General features: G+C 33.6%; 1 protein-coding gene across 3 annotated transcripts in view; it reads left to right on the top strand.

Annotated features, from left to right (window-relative positions):
• LOC136040363 (transcription factor Sox-9-B-like) overlaps positions 1-18,786 on the top strand; it is a 67,725-nt gene that overhangs the window by 12,617 nt on the left and 36,322 nt on the right. The gene's annotated exons all lie outside the window — the stretch shown is intronic.

Below are 18,786 nucleotides of genomic sequence, written 5' to 3'. Positions count from 1 at the left end.
AAATAGCCATACAAAATAGCTCATTAATTTATCCGTGGTACGGGCTCAAGAAGCAAGACGTTAGCTTGCAGAGTAGTATCCCCAACTTCACAACGCAGAGATTTCAAAGACCTTGGGGAGAGTATGGAGGTAAGTCTCAAAGTTCTCAATAATCATTTTTAAATTCTGATCTTCAAAAAAAGAGCCCGAAATGAGGCAGTTTTAATTTGGGACCCTATCCTCACCCCGAAATTGGGGCCTAGTATTGGCGACAAGCCAAATAGCCATACAAGATAGTTCATCAATTTATCCGTGGCACGGGGTCAATAGCAAGACGGTAGCTTGCAGAGTAGTATCCCCAGCTTCACAACACAGAGTTTTCAAATACCTTGGGAAGAGTATGGAGGTAATTTGCAAAGTCCTTAATAATCATTTTTAATTTGGCTCCTTAAAAAAAGAGACTAAAACAAGCCATATTTTATTTGGGGCCCAGTCGTTCCCCCAAATATGGAGTCCTAATATTGGCGACAAGCCAAATAGCCATACAAAATAGTCCATCAATGCCTTCGTGGTTCGGGACCAAGAAGTAAGACTTCAGCTTGCTGAATATTATCCCCAATTTCATATAGCAGAGCTTTCAGAGACCCTGGGAAGAGTCTGGAGGTGAATCTAAATATCCCAGATGACTATTCTTAAGTTTGGTTCCTCAAACAATGGTGCTCGAAAAAGAGCCGAATTTTGTCTTAGTTGGGACACGGGTGCCCCAAATATGGTACCTAAATATTGCCAAAAGACAAAGTAGCCGTGTAAAGCGGCCTCTGAATGCATTTAAGATGGTGGCTTGAGAAACAGGACGTCAGATATCTTACAGGCAAAACAGCCTTTGGGAGAATAGTAGAATGTAATATTGTATGTGTATTCCATGATGAATAAATCTTATCTTAATCAGTATCACCAGTTTCACATTGCCGAATTTTTAAAGACCTTGGGAGAGAGTTTGGAGGTAAATATGAAAGTCAAGGACAAGCAATTTTTTTGTTATATGCTCACTGTTAAAAAGGATCAAATAAAGATCACCCAGAACCATCAATGTTGCAAAGGGGGCCAGATCAACGTATCAGTTGCCGAAGTTTTTTCCACGCGGTGGACAAATTATCGTAGCTTCAATTGAACCCAAAACCTTATTATGCTAAGTGTTACCGTAGAATCCATTTTAATTGTTACTTAAAATCAATTAATTATCTGAAATAAGTCTTGAGCATGCTTTAATTCCTTTACGTCGCAATTGCGTCTTAATTACAAATTTGTCTTAATGACATCCCTGGGTTCAAACAATTTGTTTTTATTGTCTTTTATGTTATGTTTTATTTTTATTTGTTTTTTATGTTTGTACGCGGCTAACGAATTTTACTTCTCAAAAATAGAGGATTCCTTCTTACTTTTTTTTAGCTTTCTCTCTCTTATTTTCAATTTTTTTTCAACTTCTCTACATTTTCTTTCTCTTTTGTCTCACTAAATTATTTGACAATTACGTTCGAAGAAATTACGCAAAGAGTTGACAGTTCGGTGTGCCTCAATATTGATAAATAAAAATAAAATACATCTTTTTTAATTAAGAGGCCTAGGTATCATAAATTGTTATTAAACAAGAGAAATATTCGAATTTTCAACTAGGAAGTCAATGCAACTTCTGCTGCTAGTATCGCCACTTGAGGATGAAGGAATACTAGACGCCGGAGTTGTCAACTGCCGACTTCTAAAAAGAGTGCAAGTCAAAGCCAAAATAGAGTGATTTTTGCTCAAAAAGAGTGCAAGTCAAAAAATTTGCACGTCCTCTCTTTTGCTCTGAAGTAAAAAAAGGGTACATTTCAAACGAAAAAAGTGCCAGTTGGCAACCCGGTTCCTTGGGTTAAATGTACTTCTGATGAATATGTCAACTACAGACGTTTAAAGCGAAAAAAAAAACACCCATAAAAGAGTTATTTTTGCTCTTCCACATCCCCTCTGAGATTTTAAAGCGAACAAAAACACCCAAAAAGAGTGATTTTCACTCTTCCATATTCCTTCTGAGGTAAAACGAGTGTTTTTCACCCGAAAAGTTTGCAGGTTGACAACCCTGCTAAATGCTGCATAAGGAGCAGAGCCCATCGTGTGGCTCGAAGTAAATTTAGTTTTTTAAAGCAGCCATTCCGTAAGCACTCTTTTCATTTCTAGTGAAAAACATGAAATGGGCAGTGAGGTTGGAGCAATTTAAAAGAAGGTATGCTGTATAGCCTACTTTTCATAATACAGAAAAAAACTAAAAAAAATCACTTGTATTTTTTTTTGTTATTAGTAAACAATTATTTTTACATGGAAGTTTTAATCTGGTGTTCAAAATATGAGAAATCCAGTTTTTGCCCCAGAGATCTTCTAAAACCAGAAACCAGTCATTACAATTATTTTTCGAATTTGTCCAGGTTTCCCCAAATTTTGCCGAACAAAAATTGGGTTCTCCGAAGTATCCAGAAAAATAGGATTATTTTTCATTTAACGTTCGTGTATTTACGCACACTAAATAAAGGAGATATTTTGGAGAATCCGATTTTCTGCTTTGGTGATAATCGGGAAACCTCCAAGAATTGTGAAGATAATGAACACACTCTCAAAATCCTTATTTTAAACTATTCAAAACAGGAACCCCCCTCTCATACAGTGGAAAATACCTAAGTTGGAATTTCTGGTTGTTGAAATTGAAAAACAAAATTTCTCTCATACCTAGATTAAATTTCTTCTTATCTTCATCCAGAAAATGGCAAAAAAGCTTTTACCCTCCCAATATTCTCGTGAATTGGTGCCCCTGTGTCCAGTATTTTCGTTTTAAAAGTATGCGGTGGTTTTATTGGTTTATTTTATATTTATTTTGTCAAGCCAGTAAAATTATTACTTAGATGTAGGCATATGCCATAAAGCGGGAGCCAAATAGCTACGTTTTATAGTCTTTGTTGCATTAACCCATCGTTACCAACTTTTGAGCCAGTAATAAGAATGCAAAGTCTAATTGGTTCTTTTGTCTAAAATTGTAGGTCAATAAAAACCGACACACAAACCATGTGTGTGTCCTGTACGCTTTACTATTGTTAATCTGATCGCCGATAAACTTCAATAAGTTGTTTAGCATGTTCTTTTAAAGGTTTCAATTTTACAATCTTTTCCAAGACCCTCTTAATACTTTTAGCGCTGACTGAAATTAGAGACCCCTGAACACGAATCATAGATAGTTTCTTCCGGTCATATTATCGTGAATATCCTGTCTTGGATATTCAGTTAACGAGTTAGTTAAATATTGTTTTTATTTCATTTATAACCCACTAATGACAAATATATAGTGGAGTAAAACATAAAAAAGAAGATAAGCAATAACTATGAAAAATATATACTTTCAAGACAATAGAGCGAAGGAAGTTACTTGTAAAAACGTAACAAAAAGAAATATAAACAAATTTCACTTTACATTTTAGGAAAATTTTCCAATGGGGATTATTGGGGGATTCCCGCGAGGGGAAGAAAAATTTTCCTTATGAAAATGAAGTTGATTTGAATATCTTCTTCCAACTCTTTGCACATATAATCAGTTAATTGGGTATTCTGTGTAAATATAGGGTAAATTTCAACTTAACTTAGTCTGGGCTAAAATTCCCCACTCTTTCATTCATATTGTGCAAAATAAAAAAAAAAAAATATGTTTGTGTTTATCGATTCAGTGCATTATCGTGTTTTTCGATTGAAGAACTCGATTCCCTAATGAATGGGGATTTTTAGGGGGGTTAGCTAGGTCGGGGGGATGAATTTTTGTCTTGGAGGGGGAGTTTTTTGCGGGGTGAAATTTTCCGGAGGACAGTTTTCCAGGAAGATTTTCCTCTCTTTTGAGATTGCAGCAACGGGCCACGGGTAAGCTAGTTAATTTTAAAAATAATCGGAAAACTCTACAATTCGGAAGCACAGGCCAGAAGGACTCAACTCCGGTCTTACATTTGAGGGAGATCAATATAGCAAATAATCGATTACAAAACATTATTTAGTTTTTTATTACCTCAATAATTTGGGCAGTCTCGCTCTCTCTCTTCCTTGTCTTATGTCTTATTACCTTGTCTTATATTACTCATTATTTATTGTTCGTTACCACAAAATGTTCGAAAGAAATTCCGAACATTTCTGCAGAGTGAATAGCCCATAGAGAGAGGACGGTCCCAAGGGGAATTTTGATGAGGGGGTGGAGTTTTTCCAGGGGAATTTTCTAATGGGGAAGATTTTCCGAAAGAGAGAGTTCATTTTTTATTCTTATTTATTGTTTTTATTATATTTTTAGCCCTAACTACGGGTTGACGGAGATCCTTGTCGAAATATCTGTTTTTATTTTCTCTCTTGGCTTTGCCCAATGGCTCAAAATCACCCTCGATTCCTAGATTAGAGTTCCTTGTTTTTTTTGTTTGTTTTTTTTTGTCAGACATCAATCAGCTTTTATCTTAAAAAAAAAAAAATGTAGAGCAACCTTGTATTTCTAGAATTGCAATTATTTTCTATCAAATTATTTCCTATCGATTATAAAATATTATTTAGTTATTTATTACCTCAATAGTTTGAGCAGTTTCGTTTTCTCTCTTCGCTGTAAATATGAAACTAAATTTTTATTCGTACTACAATACCTCACGTTTTCTCTTTATCTGGCACCGCTTTTAAGTAACTTGATCAAGAAAAATTACCAAATGGCTTAAGCTCACCCTTTGCGAAACTTTGCCGATAGAATTTGTTGTGTCAGTTATCTGATCACCCTAAGAATAATGCCGCAAAAACTGATGCAGAAAAATTTGAAATTTAAAATTGGATTATGATGCGTGATAATTTCTACAGTGAATGAAAAATGAAAGCGTTCTCGATTTTTTTTTCCTTTTTTTGCAGACTATTAAGCTGTTTTAGATTTTGTTTTGTTTTTTTTCAAATTATTAGAATTTTCTTAACTTTTTTTTTAATTCAAAATGTGATCATGCTACTTGATCATTTCTACTGTGAATGAAAAATGAAAGCGTTCCTGATTTTTTTTTTCCTTTTTTTGCAGTTTATTTGACTTTTTTAGTTTTTTTCTTGTTTCGAAATTATTATATTTTTTTTAAATTCAAAATGTGATCATGCTACTTGATAATTTCTACTTTGAATGAAAAATGAAAGCGTTCTTGAGTTTTTTTTCTGTTTTCTTTTAGACTATTCGGTTGTCTTATATTTTTTTTTTTTTAGATTATTAGATTTTTTTACATTTTTTTCCTAAATTCGCAATGGGATCGTGCTACGTTATAATTTCTACTGTGAATGATAAAAAAAAGTGCTCTTGATCTTTTGTTTCTTTTTTCTTTTAGATTAATAGATTTTTTACAACTTTTTTTAAAACTTAAAATGGATCATGCTACTTGACAATTTCTATTGTGAATGATAAAGAATAAACGTTCTTGAATTTTTTTTCTTTTAGGTTATTAGTTTTATATATATTTTTTGTTTCTTTTATTTCAGATTACTATATTTTTTATATTTTTTTTTGTGTTTTGAGAATAGTTTGATTAAATAATAAACAAAGTGTCTAAGTGTTATGACGTTAAATCTTCATCATAATAAATGACGTAATGTGACGTTTCGTAATACATTTTTATGCAAAAGTCTTGTCATGATCAATTAGCCTATAATTGTCAAGGTAAAATTGTCATGATTCCGTGATTGCCGTGAATGTATCTAACACTATCTCTACTAACGACAAATTCCACCACAAAACTGCTTGACACTAATACAGCTACGCACTCTCCTCCTCCCCACAACTCCTCTTCTTCAGCAATAGTATTTTCAAGTCATCAACTTATTCTGGAAGGGAAAGCAAGAGAAAACCGAGTGATTGATGTGTGCAGTATTTCAGGAAAGTTGTCACTAGTATTCAGAATGCACAAAAAATCAAGAAACAGGAAAACACAAAAAAGTTAAATAATAAGGAAAAACTAACAAAAAAGAAACTAATGAACCATCAAAAGAGCGAAGCTAATTTGAACTCAAGTACCAAATGCCAAACTCTTACATTTTCCACGGGGCATCAATTAAGGGATAAAACTTTGGCCCATTCCAAGATGTTCTACCCATCCCCCTCATAATTTTAGATAATACTTGTTTTCAGCATTCTCATTTAAACAATTTCTGTTTGACGCACTAGCATTTTGCTACCAACCCTTTACATTCTTATGAATTGACACTGCTATTATTTCTGATTTTTCTGTAATTCACTTTTTATTCATATTCTATTTCACATTTTTTATTCATATTCATATTATAATTCACATTTTATTCATATTTTTGCCCGTTTTTGGACAATTCTAAATTATCTACACTACAATATGGCAGAATCTTGAGATATTAAAAAATTGAACTCTGAGTCAGCTGGATTGCTGAAAAAATGGGTGTCAAACTTTATTTCTGTTTAGTTCATTCAGTGGCATTAATTGGCAAAGTGGGAGGGAAGCCTTTGCCTCCTAGATTTTCTTATCTCCCATTAGATTTTATGAAATACCTTTTTGGTTAGTATTTTCATTGAAAACGCCTTTTTTGGGTATTTTATTGGCAAAATCAAATAAATTACAAAGATTTCCTTTTACAGATTACAAAGATTACAAAGATATACTTTTCTCTCCACCCCTTTCTAGTTTTTGTGAACTAGAGTAACTAACTCAGAGTAACACCTCTGAGTTTACTATCCTCAGTTTTTAACGGAAGTGCATCATATTTGCCAGTGAAATTTGTTTTTAGAAATCTTTGCTGATCGCAAAAAAACTATATGACGAAAACAGGCCAAATTATGGTCAAAACAAGGGACTTGTGATGTTCCATACTCCTTCTGTGTTGGCTGTAACAATGGGGTTCCAGTAGTTTCTTTCTGAAGAACCAAAACAACCCAAGTAAATTAATATATAGCTTTAGAGTTCTTAATAGATTGTCACAGAACTTTCCATGCCGATTTATATCGGTTGTAGTACTGATTTAGATTTTCTAGGTTTATCATTGTTTGGTTATTATGTTTGAGGCCGTAAAGCTACTGAAAGGATGAAAATATCAGCTGATGAAGCTAAGATGCTTTTGTCATTGTTTTTGGAAGTAAACCATAAAAAACTATTATATAGATATACTAATTCTTTTATTCTTAGATGTTTATAATTATTTTGTTTAGAAACTCAAAATTTAGCATTGAACATTATATATCTTTTTGTTCTAATAATACACTGTAGCTCCTTGCAATACTTGCATGTATATTCTGTAGCTTTAAGAATTTTATAATTTGCTTAACAGTAGTCTGTTCTAAAAAGATTGAAGCATCAACTATTTTCCCCACAATTTTCCTAGCATTTTAGAATAAGCGGAATATTTTAAGTTTTATTAAACTTATACACTGCGTTTAAGATATAACAAAAATATAAAAAAGCGAAATTTTCTGACATTTGGCGGGTATAAGGTAAATTTCTAGAAAAGTCTTATTTTCAGATATTTTAATTGAATTATTACTTGAATATTTAAATGTAGCTTGAGGTGTTACAATCACATACTTACCTGCATCAAAGGGTGAAGTATGCGGAGGGTAGTCTCATAGAAACAAGATTTTTCTGAACGAAGCACCCTTAAAAAATTTGAAAATGCAGACACTAAAACTCAATTTTGGAATTATTATAAAAAGTTAACTTTGGGAAACTTTATATTAAAGTGACTTTTCTTGACTTGTTTGAATTAACACTTTTATGAAATCCCTTTATACTTTAATTTAGGGGGCTTTAACACTTAAACTAAAGAACCTAATTAATGTTTCCGTAAGCAACATTTTTTACGAAAAAAAATATTATCAGACTCCTGCGCCGATAAACTGTTAAAGGACTATGGATAGTGAAATAAAAAACATTCTTGGCCCCTGGATCCATGTCCGGGAAGCAGAGATTTTCTAAGATTTTCTTTTGCTTGTCTCAAAATTAAAAATTCTTAGTGCAGAACTACACTCTCGTAAGTCCACGTTGAACCATGAAAATAAACTTGCTAAGGTAAGCTAAGCTAAGGTAACTTATTTTACCTGTTAATTAACATTTAATTAATGCTAATTAATTAATTTAACATATTTAATTGCTGTTAATTAATTACTTATTTCATCTTTAAAATTTCAAACATAACAATCTGTTGACTTTCTAAGACAATTACACCTTCTAAGGAAAGATAAATCTTCTTAAGCTGTTTGCTGCCATATGATTTAGCTTTTTTTCGCTGATTTTTTGCCCAAGTTTTTTGTTTAATTTGGTGCCCGTTATACTACAGAAACTGCTTTATATCTGTTTTGTTGAAAATTCAACTCTCAGTTTTTCCATTCTTTTAAGATATTATGCAAAATTGTTAGCTGCAAAACTTAAAAAAATTGTCAACTTCAAGAAAAATGTCAATTTCATTCAAAATATGGGCTTAACTATAAGTGCTCTTTGCTTCAATTGAGGCAACCTCTTCGTACTGAAAATGGAAGTGGGGTATGTCACTCAAGTGTAGGGACGGCTACGGAAGTTGCAACTTAGACTCCTGTATTTGTCTTTGGTGTGTCTTGTCTCTTTTCAAGTGGAAATTATGCCATGATCACTTTCAAATTGTCATCACTTTCTCAGCTAAGTACCTTGATAAATAAGTATAGATGGGATCTGTTTCTGAGTCAACATAGGTTTACAAATGGCAAAACTAAATTTACTTGGCATATAGGAAGCTACAAAAGTAATGACAGAATAATTAAAGCCGGAATAATTCACTTATTCAAATACTAATTACCAGGTTGTTACCGAACATTAAGGGTCTATTCAGGTATATTTAGGTTTTACGAGTCACGTTTTACGAGCCAAATATTTCCCTGTCTATACTCCAAATGGAACGAAAGGACGAAAGGGTTGACCTAAAACCAGGGCCGCATCCAAGGTATTATCCAGTTTAAGCCCCCCCCCCAATTTTTGTCTTACTCGTCCAACAATAAAAAAAAATACATAAAAAAAAAAATTGATTCCATTTGGTTCATCCGAGCCATGAGACTCTATTAGGCTATGGCTTCCTTCTTAAGTCAGACTTCCTTTGTTATTCGTGGTTAATTGGTAAGATACCTAATTTGGTGTTAGGCAGAAAGAAGTTAAGGGCTTTTATCTTCTGCTAAGCGTCACAAACTATAACGTGTTTGTATATTTTGTCTTTCGAGGGGGGGGGGAGGATATAGAGATAGAGCCCCTCTTTTCTCGTCTTTGTAACCTCTTGGTCGTCTTGTTAGTTGAGATAATCTGCGGTGCTGTATTTTATCATTTCTCGCATTTAACTCAATGCTCTAATAAAACTTATCAACAAAACACTAGACTGTCATTAATAAGGAAAAAAAAAACTATGTCTGTTCTAGTAGAGTAACCAGATGCCTAGGAAAGGCCAACTTCTGATTCACAAACGAAAATTTGATTGCCATTATCGCAAAGATTTATTTACATTCTTCATATGGAAGCAAGGAGAAACGACAAGCAGCAATGACCCGGGGGAGAGAAGAAATCCCGGCATGACGGGGGAGGGATTTCCAAAGTTCAAACGAATTTACGGTCAACGTTTTGTTATTTTTAATTCGTTTGTCTTAGCACAAATAAGAATTTTACTACCCCCTCCATGAATAAATCTCGTACCAAAAACAAATTAGCTGAGGAGATAGTGGTTAAAAACATCCATGGAAGTGCCAGGGTGAAACCACTCACATTTAGGTTTGATCGTCACCTTTTAAGTTGTATACAGGACCGTATGCGGGGGGAGGGGTATTTTTATTCAGGATAATGATGGGGGTACCAAAAACTTTACAAAATATAATTTTTTAGCACTATCATAAAAAGGAACTGAAAAAAATACCCTCCTCCTAGATTTTGGAAAGCACATTTTTTTCTCCATTCCTACATTTCTGTGAATCAGCTTCCCTAATACCCTTCCACCTCCACTTCCAAACCAAGGAATCTAAAATATCTAGACTATCATTTAATCCTCAGTTTTGGGTTACTAAAACTTAACAGACTTAATTTTGGGGTATTATGCAATCAATCACCCATCAGCATCTGCATCTGCCCAGACATTCTACAGGGTGCTCTTTCTTCATAGCAATATCATCAAAAAGAACTGAAAAAACTACCCTCCTCATAGATTTTGGAAAGCACAATTTTTTTTCTCCATTCCTACATTTCTGTGAATCAGCTTCCCTAATACCCTTCCATCCACACTTCCAAATCAAGGAATTTAAGATCTTTACACTGTCATTAAATCCTCAGTTTTGAGTTACTAAAAGTAAACAGACTTAATTTCGGGGCATTATGCAATCAATTTTCCATATCCAGCATCTGCCCAGACATTCTGCACCTGCACCACCATGCACCACCATGAAGGGCAATGATGCCCTTTCATGGTGGTGCTAATATTACGAAACTTTAAAAAATACATCTTTTGCTGCAAATCCCACTGTTTACCTCAAAATACAATAGCAACAACTACGGTTATAAAACACTTCTTGAGAATACGAATAGAACGACAAACTACAACCACCATGCACCACCATGAAGGGCAATGATGCCCTTTCATGGTGGTGCTAATATTACGAAAGTATTACGAAACTTAAAAAATAGGTTTTTTGCCACAAATCCTACTGTTTACCTCAAAATACAATAGCAACAAAACCTCAAATATACAATAGCAGCAATACAATAAAACACTTGTTGAGAATACGAATAGAACTACAACATTCAATTTCTTATCTAAATTCAGCTTATTTTAGAAAATAAGTATTTGTACTGTTCAAGCCAAAACAGAAAGTTTGTAGCGTAAAGTCTTAACAAAAGTTAAGAGAAGAAATATGTCATGTAGACTTCAAAATTGTTGAAATTTTGCCGCAACATCGTGATGTTGATGTTGTTGCATTGATGCGTGATGCTGCGAGATGTTGTTGCGTGATGTTGATGTTGTGCATTATTGCAATTTTGCCGCAACATTGTTGATGTTGATGTTGTTGCATTGATGCGTGATGCTGCGAGATGTTGTTGCGTGATGTTGATGTTGTGCATTATTGCAATTTTGCCGCAACATTGTTGATGTTGTTGCAACATCGTGCAATATTGTTGCATATGATTGCAACACTTTTGTTGTCTTTCCTTGACCCGACAATAAAGGTACTCGTGTATTATTCAGAACACAATCAATAAGTGAAGTTAGGCTCTTTCGTGAAACAAACTACGATGCAGGTACATTTTATGAGAAAATCCGGTTTCATAGCCACAAAGACAAAACTCAATTTAGTTTGCCACGCATAGTGATAGAAGATAGGGTCTGAACATGGATTTTAGATTTAAGATTTGGGATTAAAATGAAATAGTTATGGGTATCAAGCCAAGACTAATTGTAGAAAAAGCCAAGACAGATAGTCCAATTGAGTGATAAGCCAACCTGGAAAAACATGGAGTGATGACATTTCTGCGTTCTGGGTACATAATTCTGAGTTGTAATTTTACAATTTTCCTAATAAAGTATTATATTTTCATCATATTTTGTTTTATTTCATTAGCTTTATCAAAAGTTTGGGATATATTTGCACATTAGGAGGGGGTGGAGTGGGGTGCATTATTTCAAATACCTAATTTAACCTAACCTAACCATCTCTATATATAAAATATTTAATTAAAATTTACCTGCATCGTAGTTTGTTTCAAGAAAGAGCCTACCTTCACTTATTGAGTGTGTTCTGAATAATACAAATGTACCAAAAAAAAATCTCATTTCATATACGGAGTAATTTCTGTTCGTTTTAAGTTTCAATGTCGCTCCTTATTTTCAGTTAAAAAAAACTAGTTTTTTTTATTTAATTTCTGAACGTTTTTGAATTAATGCATGTTTGATTTTGGCTCTCCGCACATAAATTATTAAAATGAAATTTGCATATTAATTCTTTTTTTTTGGCTAAATGGCTTTCTCTTAGTTTTGATCAGACGATTTTAAGAAATAAGAGGTGGGGAAGGAGGCCTAGTTGCCCTCCAATTTTTCGGCGACTTAAAAAGGCAACTAGAACTTTTAGTTTTTAACGAACGTTTTTGTTAGTAAAAAATATACCTAACTTAAGAATTAACTTATGTAACAAACTTTTACATTCTTATATTTTTATTATGTGTATGACGGGGTTTTTCCCCTCGTCAATACCTCGCTCTTTACACTAAATCTTAAGTTTTGTCCCAATTCTTTAAGAATGGCCCCTGAATCAGAAAGGCAATAAAATAAATAATTGAAATTACTAAGAATACTTTAGCATAAAGAGCGAGATATTTATCTCCTCCTAAATACCCCACTCGTTATGCTAAAGTATTTTTAGAACCCCTCATATGCGTAATAATATCTGTTCGTTTTTAGTTTTGATGTTACTCCTTATTTTCAATTGAAAAACTTTTTCATGTTTATTTTTTTATTGTTTTTTTATAGTAATGCAAGAAAATCCTGCACAGTTTTCATTGAATTTCTCTTCCCCCATGACATATTTCTCAAAGGAAAGATCCTCCCACATGGCCCCCTCCCCTTAACCCCACCCCCAAACCAAAAAAATCCCCCCGAAATCGTCTGTACACTTCCCAATAACCCTTACTGTACGTAAACAATGGTCAAAGTTTGTAACTTGCAGCCCCTCCCCCAGGGATTGTGGAGGAGTAAGTCATCCACAAAGACATATTTTTATGATCTCCGACTATGTGGAACAAAATGGCTATCTCAAAATTTTGATCCGTAGATTTTGGGAAAAAAAGAGCGCGGGAGGGGGCCTAGGTGCCCTCCAATTTTTTGGTCACTTAAAAAGGGTTACTAGAACTTTTCATTTCCGTTAGAATGAGCCCTCTTGCGACATTCTAGGACCACTTGGTCGATACGATGACCCCTGGGGAAAAGAAAAAAAACAACAAACAAATAAACACGCACCCGTGATCTGTCTTCTGGAAAAAAAATACGAAATTCCACATTTTTGTTGATAGGAGCTTGAAATTTTCGCTATAGGGTTCTCTGATACGCTGAATGCGATGGTGTGATTTTCGTTAAGATTCTATGAATTTTAGGGGGTTTTCCCCTATTTTCCAATTGAACTAAAGAAGTTCAATTGAAACAATTGAACTAAAAAAGAAAAAGGAAAAAAAACTTTCGAAAAGAAAAGATCAGTTTCAAATGACACTTTCTTTTTTTTTAAATGGAAAACCATACAAATAATGTTCAATTATTAATAATGATTTATTTAGTTCAAATTATAGAAACTATTAAATTATAATAAGTATTAAAAATTTTCGATTATTATGAAAACATCTTATCAAATAGAATAGAAACATCGTAGTTTACTTTGGAGTTTATGGTGACTTAAATTTACTGATGACAAAGATGTATGTCAACTAGCCCTTCTTTTTGACTGATTGTGTTTGGTGTACTGTTTGTCCTAGGCAAGTGGACGGGTGAGTAGGGTCAAGGCCTAGTTCAAGTGCTTATCTGTCTAGACTAGGAAAATATTTTTGTTTTCTTCTTCTTCACCAAATTTAACACATTTTAAGGGTATCTTGAGATTTTGTCTAATACTGATAATTATTAGTATATAGATTCAGGCTTCTATATTGTTTTGTTAGGGGAAGGGAGGGGTAACTAAATAACACATGAAATCAGGAAATATATGAAAAAATATAAATATACCATAAAAATATACACGAGACTTTGACATATCCAGGAACTAAAGCTCCCAGACCACCCCTATGCAAAAGTATATATCTAAATTATAACCGACCTTATGTTGATTTTTTTTTTGTCGTCTGTCTAAGCCAACCTACCTTTAATTTTCCATTCGGGTAGACACACATAGAATGTTCTGCCTAAGAAAACACATCTGCTATTAATCTTTGGAAGGAAGATGGTCTCTGCACCTGAAGGTGGTATTGGGCATAAAGGGGTCGTAACCTAATAAACATTCCAGGGTGGTATAATCTGAGTTTGAATACAAATACGACTCGATCCCTTTTGTGCTTAGCTGGGGTGCAGTGTTACCATATACTTGATGGGGGTGAAAAACACATAAAGCGTAAATGCATGGAAAGCATTCTTTTTCAAGCAAAAATGTACCCAGGGTGCAATATTTTCAGTGTGAATATGATTAATAAATACGTCAAACAGTTCGCGGTAACAAACGGTAAGTAAGGAGTGACCCGGCTCAACAGTAACCGAAACTCTAAATAACGAAATTTTGATACAAATAGATACCTCAAAAGGATCTTATTTTTATGCTGATTTTAAATATACAAGTTTCATCAAGTTTAGTCTTATCTATCAAAAGTTACGAGCCTGAAAAAAATTGCCATATTTTTGAAAAAAGGGGAACGGCATTCTTGAAACAGGAGTCTTCCTTAAAGAATTTGAACAAAATTCAAACTTTACCGTAAAGAGCAAGGTATTGACGTAGAGGCTTAGCCCCTGATATTACATATATGAGGGAGTTCACCCCCCCCCCGTCAATACCTCGCTCTTTACGCTAAATTTTGTTAAGTTCAAAGTTAGTTAAATATTGGTCGATATAAATAATAATTCGCTTGTGTTATTTTTTTTACCAATCCTAGCATTTAATTTTATCTTAAATAGCTTCAGAACTATGATTTTTATGTGATAGTGAAGCAAAGGTATTGCGTGTCTTCGGCTTGTGGTTCTTTTTAAATAATACAAAAGAGTTTTTTTCCAAATGAAAGTAAGGACCAACACTAAAACTTAAAACGAACATTAATTATTACGTATAAGAGCGGGTTAAAGATCTGTTTTTTCATTAATTCATTCATTAAGTCATTTGAGAATTACTCAACTTGTGAGTTTCATTTTCATAAAAAGCATTTTCAACCTCTTTGGCCGTTCTGTTACTATGTCTTACGAAATTAGGCAAATATCACTAATTTTAGTTACATAGGCGAATCTTTCCATGGAGAAATTTCTCACGGGAAAAAGAATTTTCCATGGAGGGGGAGCTGGATTTCCCAACATTATTCAAAAAACGATCAGTAATTAAGAAAAACGAGTTTTTTAGCTGAAAGTAAGAAGCAGCATTAAAACTTAAAACGAACAGAAAATATTACGTACATTAGGGGGTGTTGCCTCTCCTCAATAGCTCGCTCTTACGCTAAAGTTTCTTTTTTAATTTTAAAAGAGGTTATTATTCTAATTAAAGACTTTGTGATTCAGAGTCATTCTTAAATAACTAGAACAAAATCAAACTTAGGTTATTATAAGGTTATTACTAGTTAAAAAAAAAGTAAAATTAATATGCAAATTTCGTTTTGATCATCCATATACGGTGAGCCAAATTCAAGACCTGTATTAATTCAAGAACGTTCAGAAATTAAATAAACAAAACAAGTTTTTTAACTGAAAGTAAGGAGCGACATTAAAACTTAAAACAAACAGAAATTATTCCGTATATGAAAGGGGCTGTCCACTCTTTACGCTAAGTTTTTGTTGTTTTAATAAGTAGACTTGTGAGAAAGAGTAAAACTTTAGCGTAGAGAGCGGGGCGTTGAAGAGGGGACAGCTCCTTTCATATATGGAATGATTTCTGTTCGTTTTAGGTTTTAATATCATTCCTTACTGTCAGTTAGAAACTTTTTTTTTAAATTGATTCTAAGAATCCAATGCACAATCACCTAAAAAAAAGTCCAATATGAACAAGTGTTCCCACCTGACAACACTGGTATGATATGATGAATTTGAGCATAAATTATATAAACGTTCTCGTTGTCCAATGTTTAGTAAAAGTAATCCAATTTTTAGAAAAAAGGCAGTCGTTGTAATATACAAAATACATAAATATCATTTTGAACTTGGATTGTCCATTCCACAATAGCGGTGAAAAGTTTCGACATAAAAACTTTTTCTGGGGGTTTCTAGACCCCATATTAATTTAAATCTTAGTCTATTATATTATCATTTGTTCTGGCTACTTAAGGATGATTTGGGAGAGAGGACTTCACTACTAGTGCATCAAATATTTTCATCAAATTCATCAAGTGCATCAAATTCAGGATCAAATTTCTGAATGAGAAAAAATAACAATCATTTTGAATAAATAAAATCATGTTGAACTCGGACAGTCCCGCCCTCAAATAAAAAAAGTTTGGATTATGAAGTTGTAAAGTAGGCTAATATTTTTTCTAGGTTTTTCTAAGCCCCCTTCTCCCCGAAAAGGATTAGAATTTGAAGGCATAATCAAGTATTTTTTTTCTCGTTTACCGAGCAGTGGCTTACGCTAAGATAACCTTAGGGCCCATGACTCCCCTGAAATCCTAAGTTTTCCCGAATTTCTTGGCACTTCTTATTCAAATTATGGGATAAATTTTGTAAACTATCAAAATTTATTAAATTAGCAAATTTAGTAAATTAGTAAATTTATTTAAATTAGTAAGTTTATTAAATTAGTAAATTATCATTATTTTATAAATTATCAAAAAAATATTCTTATTCAAATTATCAAACAAGTTATCAATTATTATCAATTATCAAAATTATCAATAATGTTTTTATTATTCGTTCCTCCTTAAGACAAAAATACGACACTTCCTTATTAGCCTCGAGAAGTTTGCTGAATGCAAGATCTGATAAAACCAGTTTCATAGCCACAAAAATTAATTAAGTGTGACAGAATGCATTGGACTTGTATAATGAGGACTTTATATTTGCATATTAGGGGGTGGTGTAATGTTAAGTTAAACTACTTTACTTCCCTCCCCCCTCTAATGTGCAGATATATAGCCCAAATTGTTTTATTATAAAAAACGAAGCATTACATTTTCATCATATTTTGGTGTATTTTGTTAGGAATAACCTAACTTTACTTCTTGAGTTTTTACTGGCTAATACGGAAGTACCTAAAATACTTCGTATGAGCCTGGTATAACGATTAACTTTCTGAGGGAGTGCTGTCATACTAATATGTGAAATAAATAAACATCATTTTGTGTTTAGATAGTTCAGCCCTTAAGCAAAAGTGGGGAAAAGTCTGGATTGTGGAACACCCACAAGGATTTTATCAACACCTCTAAAAATCGAATTGAGGTTGGAGGTCCAGTGACGCATAAATTCCTACTATTTATCTGCTGCAATCGTCATGAAACTTTTAAAAGCAGACCGTTAGAACAGATCCCCAAATTAATGTCTCGGCAAATCTTTAATAAGCAAACAAGAGAGCTACCACTTTTAAACAAAGGCCTTTCTGGCCAGTCTTACCGTGCTTTCTAATTGCCGATTGATGAGCTGTGAATGACAATAAAGCCATGAGGATTTTTTTATTTGTATATGTTTCTGGCGCAAAGAGCGCGTGAATACTGATCTGTCATCGAGCATAATTAATCTTATATGAAGTAAAACGAGGTCTGTTATGCACAAAGCGTTCAATCAGCCAAGTTTGCGTGAAATGATACTTTGGGCTCCTTAGCACCCCCTTTTCAACCTTCATCACTCCAAACCTCCTGATTTTTACGATTTTTCCATGTTCAGCGTGTATTTTTTTGAATGATTCTCCAGTTATTTCATCTTTTGTTAATTTGTCCTCTGCCCCATATTTTATGTCCTCTCCAAAATAAAACCAAACGATAATTTTTTTCCAGAGAAAATTGTATCTTATTTCAACAGCCAAATATCAAACAAGTAAAATGCGAGAAAAAGTGTTGTAGGGGTTAAGAATCACAAAATATTTTTTAACATATCATTTGGGAAAAGCGAAAGTGAGTGAAGTACATAAGGTGTTCGATCGGGCAAGTGCGCAAGGGAAAGGGAATTCAGATACCTAAACACATCCATTTCTCCCTCATTAACCCTGTCGGGGTGATTTTAAAAATCAAATTCACAAAACTTCACGATGTTTTCCTTAATTTTCCTGATTTACATTTTTCGTATAATCTCTTAAGTCATTCTACGTTTTTTAAAATTGTCCTCTGCCCCCGAATCTTGTGTCCTTTCCAATCTAAAATCAAAGGAAGGATTTTTTTTTTATTTAGAATCTAAAAAAAGCTGGAAGCATCATATTATTTCTAAATTAAAATCCAGGTAAGTAAAATGCGACCAAAATGCTGTAAGGCTTAAAGATCTTGATCACATACTCTATGTACTTTTTGAAAACATAATTTTAGTAAAGGTGAAAGTGAGTGACTTATAGCCAAATCAGCTGTTTTCGTCGCGACCCGGATGACATTTTTGGCAAGCCAAAATTAAGGCTTTGAAAGTGCGTTCGCCTTTCCTATCTCCACCCCTTCTCTACTTGTAAAGCTTAGAAGCCCCTGAGAAGAGAGGTTTTGACTTAGCTAAACGAATGAAGTCACCTTAAGTTTTTTTCGCTTGGTATGTCGTCTTTAACAGAGTGTTTTCAAAGGTTTTATGCGGATATTTTGATTTAGGATTAAGTTTTTCTTTTTTTTGCATGTGCACGCGTTACGAGTAGAGAAGGATTGGAGGTAGGAAGAATCTGTAAATTTATTTTGGAATCCTATTTTGGCTACAGAGCAACCCTTTTAAATTTCGCTTGGGCATTACTAGAACTTTATTAATCACTTAAAAGTCACTTTTTACGAAATGTACCTTATAAAAGGGATGAGGGGCCACCAATATTCAAAAGTAATATTCGATGGCACGTCGCGCGTGGTAGAAGTATGCCATGGATGGCACAAGCCAGATGGTGGGGGGTAAGCTACGTCTCGTAAC

This window comes from Artemia franciscana, chromosome 20 (genome assembly GCF_032884065.1).
Source record: "Artemia franciscana chromosome 20, ASM3288406v1, whole genome shotgun sequence".
NCBI classification, from domain to species: domain Eukaryota; kingdom Metazoa; phylum Arthropoda; class Branchiopoda; order Anostraca; family Artemiidae; genus Artemia; species Artemia franciscana.
Note: the sequence above shows the minus strand (reverse complement) of the source record. Positions and strands in the feature narration are given on the sequence as shown.